At 42.7% G+C, this 11,311-nt stretch overlaps 1 protein-coding gene across 1 annotated transcript in view; it reads left to right on the top strand.

Moving 5' to 3' along the window:
* Positions 1–1,250: 1,250 nt before the first annotated feature.
* Positions 1,251–11,311, top strand: part of AFF1 (AF4/FMR2 family member 1) — a 173,330-nt gene continuing 163,269 nt past the window's right edge. The window contains exon 1 of the mRNA XM_032498550.1: positions 1,251–1,520. The gene's annotated coding sequence lies outside the window, so the exon portion shown is untranslated. The remainder of the gene's footprint in view (positions 1,521–11,311) is intronic.

Here is an 11,311-nt window from a genome sequence, read left to right as displayed (position 1 = left end):
AACATACATCTGTCAGGGGTGACTCCTGTCCCACCCTGTCCAGGGAAGACCGCCAAAGGTTTCATCTGGAGGCACACCAGACCTTATCAGGGGCACCTTAATTATTTTACACGTTAAGGTAAATCAAATCGCTATCATCACAGAAGCTTAGAGAGAAGTTATATTTTGGAAAACAATCCATGGGAAATTAAGTCAAGTAGCCAAGAGTTTAATTTGGAAATGCAAAGATCTATCGATTGGGTTTTCAAACAATATTCATGTAGACAATGAAGGAGTCTTGAGGGGCAAAGCAACAGCAACAACAACAAAAAAGTAAAAAATGAAGGAGAAAGAACATAAAGGGCACGGAAGGAGGTTATTTTCATATACTACATTTATTTACATTTACATTGCATTTGAGTAAGGTGATTTTCTTCATCCAAATAATTTCACCCATTTTAAACCATTTAGATGTTGGGGGGAAAAGCCTGTCTGGGCCATTTGATGCAATCTTTCTGCATCTCTTTCGGGGGACGAGGTGAGAGAGGCAAAGAACTCAGCATGGTGCTTTCCTGGTATGTTGGTAAAAGGGATCGGGTAGCAACTTAACCAGACATTAGGTTTCCCTTCCTCTTTTGGATCTGTTTGCCAAAGCCCATATACCCACTAGAATTTTCTAGGGTTGGGCTGGTGAAGAGAAAGAACCGGAAGGCTGGATTCAGGAGACCTGGTTTCCCATGCCATTTTTTTTAGCCTGTGATATTGGGCAAAATACTTTATAGTTATTTTCAGCTCTTCCGTTTCATTATTTGGGAAATGGTCGCAATAATTTGTCTGTTTTAGAAAGTTACTGTGAAGATGAGATGAGCCTGTGTGTAAAAGCCCTTTATAAAACGTATAGCTCTCTATAATGTTAGTTACTATCTCCTTTAAAGGGCACAGAATCTCCTTCAACTGTGTAGGAGATTGCAAAAAGACTTCTTGACACTTTTAGTCAGAACTTGACCCTGAGCTTAATCTCTCTGTAAAGCGAAAGGGTTCTTGTGCCCCACAGCAGCCCGGGGCAGGGTCACCCACGCTGTCGGTGCGGTCACTGCAGTATTCCATCCGGAGCGGCTGCTCGCCCTCGATCCTCCCACTGGTCTCCCGGGGAGGGCCGCGCTGTTCCTCTCCATCTGGGTGGCGCCAGCTAGAGGGCGTGGGCCGGGGAAGAGCGGGAGGGGGCGTGGCCTCCTGGGGGAGGGTGTGGCCTCGCCTACCGGGCGTTCCGGGGCCGCCGGCGCGCGGAGCTTGCCAACCAGCAAGCGGACGAGCGCGCGGCCCCTGCGCACTCGGCCGCTGCCTGCGCGCGTCGCTGGCACAGCTGCGTTCTCGCCTCCGCGGCTGGAAGCCGAGTCCCGCGCGAGCCGCCGCTGAGCCTCGGGAGCACGCGCTCCCCTGCGCTCTCCGCACCCGCGCCCCTTCCCCACCGCAACAGGTCTGGGGCGGGCGGAGGCGGCGAGGGCGCACGAGCCGAGACTGGAGGACTAAGGGTCTGGAAGGTAAGTGAGTCCTGCGCCCAGCCTCGGGTTGGGGGTCAGCCCTGGCCCAGGCTCCGCGGCCGCTGACTTCTGGGAAGCCCAGGCTCTCCCGCCTAGCTGCCGGCTTCCCAGCACGCTGACTCAAGTCGCTGGCGTTCCCACTTTTCCGGTGGGAACCTTCGGGGAGAACCGGCGAAGGAAACGCAGAGCTCGTACCGCCCTCACTTACAAATCCGCTGCAGGTAGCGTCTAGAAAAACTGGGGAGGGGAACACAGGAAGAGACCCATCCTCCTCCCACTCTGCCCCTTCCCAAAATCAGACGTCTGCCTGTGCGCCCGGCGTTTTGCGGAAAAATGTTCTGTTGTTGGAACCTGGTCCCCAGGTTGCGTAATAGAAGAATCCCAGAAGTTTCTCCGGGGGATAAAATGGTGCTTTTCTTTCCCCCATTCCGAATCACCTCCCCCACAACACGGTCACCCCTCCCCCTTGCGTCTTATAGAGAGAGATCAGTGATTCCAATCCTATCAAACTGTAACTCAGATGGAGGCGTCCGTCGGTGGTCCGCAGCCTCTAGAGAGGGAGGGGAAAAGTTGGAGGCACCTTCTGGGACTTGCCCCTGGCGCAGAGGGAGACGGCATCTGCAGAACGTGGAACTGGTTAATTTCCCTTGATGATAATTTTTTTCTTGGTGACTGATCCTCTGCCGCACGCCGGCCCTCCGACTTTGCGAGCGCAGGGGTCGGCAATTTAAAAGGGAGAGGAATTGGAGGGTTACAGGAATCATACTTTACTTCACTGTAACGGTGGTTACGTTAATGAAGCTGCGAGGGACCTTCGAGGGTCTTGATAATTTCCTCCTAGGTTAGTCTTCTCGGAGTTTACACACAGACCCCGTATTGTTGTGCAAATTTCTCAGGAAGACCCTTGGCTTTGGAGGTGGAGTTGTGTCCGAATCTTCCGGGAGCCCTTCTCTATTGAGGAGGGGGCGATGAAGGTGGGCGGTGGGGGAAGATCTTGCAGACGAAATTTTGTTTTTTAAAGGGTGGGATAGGGTCCTTTTAGCTGTGTTGGTGCACGTTGGAGGCGGGGGTGGGTGGGGGATTACGTACCATCGAGAAGCCAGACATTTAAAACTTTTAAAGGCGAAAGCGCACGTTAAGGCGAAGATCCAGTGTCCCCTGGGACGGTTGCAAGGTGAGCTTAGTAATTGAGGCACAGAAACCTCAGGCAAGGGACCGGCCTGAGAGTTTGGGGGATTTTGCTTGTGCCAGATTATATCAGAGCAAGGTCATGCAGAAGTGGTAGATGGTAGGGTCTGTAGTGGAACATCTCTCCTGAACCTACGTGGGGTTAGACTTAGTGAGGATGGAAGACACGAGAAAACCTTTGGACTTGAGAGTCTAATTCTGCTCAGAGACTTAAGAATACCTAGGCATGGCCCTGTTTCAATGTTTACTTCCTCTGTCTAATGTATTTCCTTAGCTTGCCTTTCATCTTTAGTGGAAAGGATTCCTTGAGTGAATACTCTGGAAATGAATTCACAGGAGGGTTGAAAATTCTGGATGATTCGCCTGTTTTATTTAAAGATGGTGTCTCTTGCCAGTGTTGGAAAGAATTGTATTTGAAGATAAATATGCCTAAGTGGATGGAGAGAACTGAAGGATAATTACCCAAGAGAATATGAAAAGAGACTAAGAGAAAGCCGGAAAATAGATAACTAGTACTTAAAACTGAGAAGACTAATCTGAATTCAGCTAATTTAGGAGGGAGGGTACCAAAGAAAGTATTTGGAACAGATTTGGTCACTTTAAGACGAAGAGGTATTGAAGAGTGGGACACAACGCTGTGAAAAAAAAAAGATATTGGGGACTTCCCTCCCCCTCCTTCCATTTCTAAATAGAACTTGCAGGAATGATGAGGCTGGGGATGTGAACTCTTTCCTTTCTACTTACAGGAAGAAAATGAACTGCTATACATCAGAGTTAATATGTTTTATTCACTGTAGCAATTGAATTTCTGTAGTCTTTGGCATTTGGTATTTACTTAACTGTGTAAAAATGTGATTTTGAAGACTCATAATGTGTTAATTTAGAATACAAAAATCATCAAGAGACTGAGAATTTATGGCAACAGTAAAATCCAGGTGATTTTTCAACATTGCTTTCTCCTGCCAGATGCAGAGTACACATGCATTTTTTGCCACCAGAAGTCAGTATTTCACTGTGGGGCTATAAGCCAGTATGTAGTTAGACTACATCAAAACTGGCTTTCTCTTCTGTTTCCTATTGGTTAACCGAATTTTGCAACGAGTTGGTGGAACTAATAGCTACCTTTTTTATTGATTAAGATATTTGCTTAATTTGGTTTTGAATTATATTTGAAGAGTACTGTTTAATCAAGATACATATAGGAGTTGCATCTTTATTAGGAACCTCTACAAATCACTGTAGCCACGTGATTGTTTAGTGGAAGTTATATTGCCTTGGGAGTTGAAAAGATGGATAAAAAATAAGCTTAGAAAAGGCAAACTTCAGGGGAGAGTATAGCTCAGTGGCAGAGCGTGTGCGTAGCAAGCACAAGGTCCTGGGTTCAACATCCCCAGTACCTTCATTAAAAAAAAAAAAAAGCCTAATTACCTTCTCTCCCTTACCCCCTCTCAAAAAAAAAAAAAAAAAAAAAAAAGAAAGAAAGAAAAAAAAAAGAAAAGAAAAAAGGGCAAACTTGTTTTCCATATTTTTAAAGAAGCAAATGAAAGTTTCCTGCTCAACTCTGTAATTTGTGCTTTTTCATCAAACATACTTGCATATTCTTTTAGGAAGTTAGTTGACTGGTAAAATTCCAAGTCTTGAAATGGCCTTAATGCTTTCACTTGTTAAAAGGTAGAACTAGGGGGGAGGGTATAGCTCAAGTGGTAGAGTGCATGCTTAGCCTACACAAGGTCCTGGGTTCAATCCCCAGTACCTGCTCCAAAAACAAAAATAAAACCTAATTACCTCCCCTCACCAAAAAAAATACATAAATAAAAATAAAAGGTAGAACTAATGTATATATAAGTACCTGGATTGTTACAGCATACATAGGGGGCAGTATACCCTGCCCAGGTCCCTTAGGATATAGGCAACATAGCTGGGATATTCTCTTTACTGTTGAAGCTGTGCACTGAAAGCAGCCCTTCAGCTTGAATTCATTTGCTGACTTAGATATGTTTGTTGAAGCTACAAGCCCAAAGTTCCCCTATTTCAAGACTAGACCATTAACTAATTTTTCAGGAGATTGAGAAAGTGTGTTGGAGAGAGTACAAATTAAGGAACCACTTTTACCATAAATATAAAAAGTTTAGTAAATAAGTTATATTTTTTCATTAAATTATAAATTCAACAGTGATTTCTGTTCCCAAATTATATTGACAGTGGTTTTCTATCAGTCACTTTTTTATGCACAGTAGTAGCTTATTTAATATTTGCTATATTGAATCTTACATTTTATTAAAGTCGATTACATAAACCCTGTAAATCCATTTACTAAAATTCTACCTCATTGCAGATGTAAATATAAAGTATTTGTTCTTTGTAGGTACATATCCTTTATTTTTGACTGTATACGCACAAGAGATTATGATAGACTTCAGACCAGGAGACTCAAGGGCCATCAGGGTTGTTAATAGGAGTTTCTGTCTTATGCCTGAGGACAGAGCTCCGTCAGTAGTGTTCTCCAGGGGAAGAAAATCAGCTGATTTTCTTAAATTATCTGGCCCATTTTAAACATGACTAAGGATTTCTAGTTGGAGTGACTTTTTCTTATTAAAAGACTGAGATGATTGTGACACATGGAGCCCAGAGGCATCAATTACATCATTAATATAATATCTCATATTCATTTCTAATACCTTATAACTATGGGGCATCTTCTATGTGCCAGGCAGTACTCTAAGCACTGGAGGAACTGATAACACCAGATCAAGAAAGAGAAAGAGCCCATGAAGGTAGAGTTTACATTCATGTAGCACAAAAGCTGTTTACCCATGGCTTTCACATGACATATCATTTAAACCTAATTGCAACTCTGAAGTTGGAGTTCATTTTCCATTTTAAAATCAGGAAATTGAGTTGAAGAAGTTAAGTGACTTGACTCTCTGACTCAAAGCCTGGTGCCCTTTCTACTATGGTACACTGTTGATATGTGGTTTCCTGTTTTTCAAGAATTACAGCTTGACTCTCAAATATAAATAGTGTTTCTCTTTGGCTAAGTAATTCTTTCTAATCATTATGGGAATAAAAAGCAGGTATTTTCATTTAACATTCCAGACATATATTCGTGACTCCAAAGGAAAATGTGCAGACCTGTTAAACAGACATGTGGTGTTTGTTTTGCTCCAAATAAAGATTCTTACCTTCCTAAAAACTAAATACAAGGGCTGAGGAATCATCTCCCTTAGTACTTCAAATCCATTATTCAGGTTATGAAAGGTCAGTTCACATCCCTATGGAAATCAGGATATATCCATACCATTTCCTTCAATCTCATAGATACAGTGAATACATGCAATTTAGCAGTGTTTTTCAAACTTAATAAGCATCAGAGTCTCCTGGAAGGCTTTTAAAGCACATTTATTTCTCTCCCTCCCCCTCCCCCCACCCTGAGGTTTTGATTCAATAGGTCTGGGGTGATGCCCAAGAATTTGCTCTTGTACCATGTTCACGGGTGATTCAATACTGCTAGTTTTGGAATTACACTTTTTTTTGAGAGCTGCTTCAGTATAGCAAAGAATTTTAAAGTTTGATTTCTGAACCAGACAGCTTGGGCTTGAATCTTGGATATGCCACCTACTAGCTGTCAGACCTTAGGCAAATTACTTAACTTCTTGTCAAGAACTGTGAAAGCTCTGAGATTTCACCCTACTTTTAAGCCAACAAGCTAATCTTCAGTTTCATGTACTCCTGGGAAAGGCTTTATTATTCATAATAATGGCTATAGCCAGAGTATCATTGTTTTCTTACACTGGTCCCCTCAGCCCTAGTTTCTAAAGAGGAGAGGTGCGAAGAGAACCAGATGACACCTATAAACACAGCTGTATTAAGGAGAGGAATCCTGAGTTTAGGGAATACTAATCTTTTATAATGGGCAGTAAGCATGCCTTCCTGCCCTTTGCTTCAGAGGGAGACATTATTTTGATTATACTGGACAGTAAACATGCTGCCCTTTGCTCCAGAAAGACACGTATGTTTTCTTAAGGCTCTTCTCTAAAAAAGCATCCTGAAGGATTGTCTAGAATGAAGGCGGTTAGTGCCTCTGCGTAGACACGCAGAAATACCACAGGCCCGGGGATGACGGGCTTCCAACACTTTTCCGTTCCCTTATAAAATGGGGTTAACAATACTGTGGTTTCTCCTTTACTGGGTAGTTGGGTAGATTAAAGGTACTGAGATTTGGCAAGTACTTGGAGCAGAATATGAGAAGTGCTGTATAAATATTTACCATTACTCCTGAAAAATTTTTTTCCCTTTTTATAATGGTAAGTATTGTCTTATAAGATGAAATAATTGCTTTACTGAGGATCCCTAAGTTTGATTTTGTTCTGAGAAATTTATTTAATGGGTCTAAATTCTAAAATGGGGATAATACATTGTGTGATATTTTACCAGTCCATTGGGGAATGAGGCAGAAACACTACCAACATTCATGTGCTCACGCATGTGTCTTTGCCTCCTCAGGTTACACAGAATCACTGACTAATTCTGTCCAGTGGGCTGTCTATGGGAGTTACGTACGGGTATTTCTGGACTGACGCATTTAAGTGGCTCTGTGAGACCCTCCACCTTTCTTTTTTACTGTAGTAAACCTTTTAGCCACATTTGGAGATAGTGGAGCTTCCAACTTGAGTTTTTTTCCAGCTTAGGTTTCTCGATACAGAGAAAAGCTCCCTGCCTACCCCCTCCCCCATATACAGTAGACACAAAGAATAAGCATGAAATAAGTTTCTGTTCTGTCAAGCCCCCGCTGAAACTTTGGGGTTAATTTGCTACTGTAGCGTTACTTAGACTATCCTTACTATATTTCCAGTACCTATAATATCTGCCTACCGTGAGAAATTTGACAGTCAGTTATTTTAAAACATAAGCTCTGGGTCTACATATGTAAAGCTAGACCTGGAGCTTGCATTCTGTTAAGGGGATATAAGCAATTAACACCTATTTATGTTTGTATGTATTTATTTATTTAGCACAAGGTAATTGCAGATGGTAGTACATACCATGGAAAGATAAGGGTGGCCGGCACTGTTATTTTTCCTCCCTGATGCGCATTCCCATTTTTTTGTTGCTAAGAGAACCTTGATTGTGTGTGTGGAATGACACCGTGCCCAGCCTTACGTGATAGATCATGTTTGTTCTCGGTCAGTGGTAACAATTTGTATCCTGATTTACCTGCTTCCCCTGCAGCTGGAGGAGGCCATGTGACCTAGTTCTGGTGTTTAGATAGCAAAGGTTTGGGGAAGGATTTTCCTTCCCTGACAAAAGGAGACAGAGGTGGCTGACACAGCCGCACCTTTCTCCTCTCATCTACCAGCCTGGAGTGTTGATAAGATGTCTGGTTATGGCAGCAACCTTTTTGTGCCATGAGATGACAAGCACAAAGGCAACATGCTAAAGATGGTGGAGCAAAAAGAGCCAGCGTTCCCAACGGCCTCACTGAACAGCTAAAATTATACCAGTAGCCACCCTCCTCTAGACTTGCTGTGGGAGAAGTGTAAACCTCTGATAATTAAGTGGTGGTTCTTGCAGCTAGACACACATGGAGTACAATGGAGTGAGCATGGGTTGGCTGGAGGGCACAGCGCTGCTACGCTGGCAGCTGTATTCAGGGGAAGCTGCTCTGAGAATGTGTCATTGATCTGAGACCTGAATGATGGGAGGGAGCTGATGAGATGGGGGATGCGTACTTGAGTTTGGGGGCAACATCAGAGCCCCCTAGAGAGAGGATTTGAAGTAGAGAAGAGATAGTTGGAGAAATCACATTCCATTGTGGATTTCTAAGCTTGTGGACTTCGTGTGGCACTGGAGAGCTAAAGGAATTGGAGGTGATCAAGTCATTTTGGGGCCCTGGGAGATTATGAGCTGCTTGCGGTAAATTTCTGGAGAATTCAGATGAAAACAGTGTATGACCCATGACTCATTCCTGACACTTTGCCAGTTACCAAGAGACTGTTATTCCTGAAGGGTATGTGTGGAGAAGGGGAAGTGGATCTGACTAGCGACTACTGACCAGGCGGGGCATCTTCTGGCCTCTGGATCGTTATTTTCCTCATACTCCCCTTTGGAAACTGGGTCGTGGTCATGGGGCTTTGAGATCTGCTTAGCACTGTTTGTCCAGTTGAAAAGCTTCTCTAATGTATGGCTTGTCTCAGATATGTGCTTTGGTTGGCAGAAAAATAACCAGAACAACCACTACAACCATTTATTGAGTGCTTACCATGAGCCAGGCATTGTGCTTGCACACATTTTATTGAACCCTCTGACAACCCCATGAAGCCCCATATCACTGATGAGAGGCTGAGACCTTGGGGAAGAACAGTGATTTCTTGATTTTCGTATAGCTGATAGGTTGTAAAGCAGGCCTTTTAACCAGCATATCACAAAGATTCCTAAGAGCAGGTTCCCCAGAAATACAGGGTTGGCAGCACTTAATGACCTAGAACAGAATATTTGAAAATATCCTGAATCATTTCTTGGTATTCTTCCTCCTTTTTTTTTTTTAATTGTAATTATATAATTATATATGTGTATGGTGTGAGTGTAAGACTTAAAAAAACAAGAAAAAAATTTACTTGAAATGTTTTACCTGCTATTTTGGGAGGAAAAGTAGTTTGATATACATGACATTTTAATTTCTGAATAAATTTGCATTGCAAGAGGCTGGAAGGACTATAGAAGGGTCACTTAGATAAATCTGGCAGGGTGCATGCCTACATGAAATTTAGTCTGCTTCAGTTACATAAAATGTAAGATAGACATTGCTGACTTAAATAAGAACTGCTGTGTATTGAGTGCTTTTCATATGTCAGTGTGCTGGACGTTTTAGCTAGCTGTGACAAAGCACTCTCCTCAGTAACTCTGTAAAAGAGGCTGTTTTCCATTTTACAGATGGGAGCATCACTGAGGCTGGTAGGGCTTAATTTGCCCAAAGTGGTCACCTGTCTCCCTTGAACTTACTTTCTGTGTGTTATACAGCCCTGCTCTGTCTTTTAAATAGAGCCGAGTTCGTATCTTCCCTGCTTGTTTTAATGGAAGGACTTTAAACTGCCCCCTCATTTATTATTCTACTTTGTCTTTATAATCTTGTGACAGTGATATAAAAATGTATGAAAACATTGGGAAGAACTTCTGGTTTCAATATTTATGATCTGGGACATCCATTCCCCCCCCCATCTCCATATTTAGAAAGAAAAATGTTTACACAGGTAATAAAGGATTCATAGTATGCATAATAAAAGATGAAAGTGCCCCTTTCCAGAGAGTGGTTGTGTGCGTGTGTGTTATATGGGTATGTGTTATGCATAAATATAAAAAGAAAGCATTTTCTTTTTAAACAAATTGGCTCACATTGTACATTTTGTTCAGCATCTTGTTTGGAGAAACCTATTCTTTTTGATGCTATATTGCATCTCATTATGATGTATCATAATTTATTAACTATTTCTGTGTCGGTAGGTGTTAGGTGGTTACCGGTTTTCTTGCTATTATAAACATTTTATTGCACAAATCTCCTTGTACAAATGTGAGTATTTTTAAGAAAGTCTTTGAAGGAGACATTAACTGAAGCATATACTAGTTGCCTTTCTTAGCAGCGGTTTAGGGTAGTAACTTCCTGGCTACAAAAGATCTCCATTCTAGCCTAACTAACCTTGTATCTGGGTTGCACTCCATGCAGCTGTGCAAATCATATGTACATCATCACCCAAGCAAACTTCCATAGGCTGAATCTGGTCGTTCTTGCGAGACTTAAAGAGTCAATAATCTGGCAATGCTGCCTCCTTGCCCCTGACTCTGTGGGAAAGGATCAAGCCTCCATGCAAAGTTACGAATTTGAATTGTGCAGACGAGGCACTGGCTGCATGGAGGGGCCAGATTCCTCAGAGAATATGTCTTTCACTTTGTACTTAACTCATCTACCCAAGAAACCAGTAGAGAGACCCAGGGATTCAGCTGACTCCTTTAGTCTTGGACTCATCAGTTTCTAGGACCATTAAAAAAAATAGGCTGTCTGTCTGTCTGCCTGCCTGCCTTCCTTCCTTTTTTTTCTTTCCTCCATCCCTCTCTTCCTTCCTTCCTGTCTTTCTTTCTCTTCCTCCCTCCCTCCATTCTTTCAGCAAAATTGAATGGAAGGTACAGGGCTTTCCGGTAGACCTCACTGCCCTCCCCCGGGCTCCCCTATAATAAGCATCTCCCACTAGAGCGGTTCATTTGTTACAGTTGATGAACGTCGACACCCAGAGTGCTAGACCCTCGTTTACTATTCTCTGCATGGCTTGCTCCTCCCTTCCTTTAAGCCTTTGCTGAAATGTTTCCTTCTCTGACCACTCTGTGTAAAATTGCAACACCTTACCTCCTTTCCTCTCTGGCACTCTTCGCTTTTCACTTTGTTTTTCTCTATAATACCTTTTAAAATCTAACGTCTATATATTATATGTCATCTTTGTTCACCTCCTGTAGTTTGTAAACTCAGTGATGGCAAGTGCTTGTTTCCTTCTCTCTCACAGTAGATGCTCAGGAAATATTTGTTGGCTCAGTGAGTAAATGAGCAGAACAAGTGAACT

The sequence above is a fragment of the Camelus ferus genome, chromosome 2 (genome assembly GCF_009834535.1).
Source record: "Camelus ferus isolate YT-003-E chromosome 2, BCGSAC_Cfer_1.0, whole genome shotgun sequence".
Lineage (NCBI taxonomy): Eukaryota > Metazoa > Chordata > Mammalia > Artiodactyla > Camelidae > Camelus > Camelus ferus.
The sequence above is the reverse complement of the archived record's forward strand: the minus strand, read 5'-3'. Positions and strand labels throughout refer to the sequence as shown.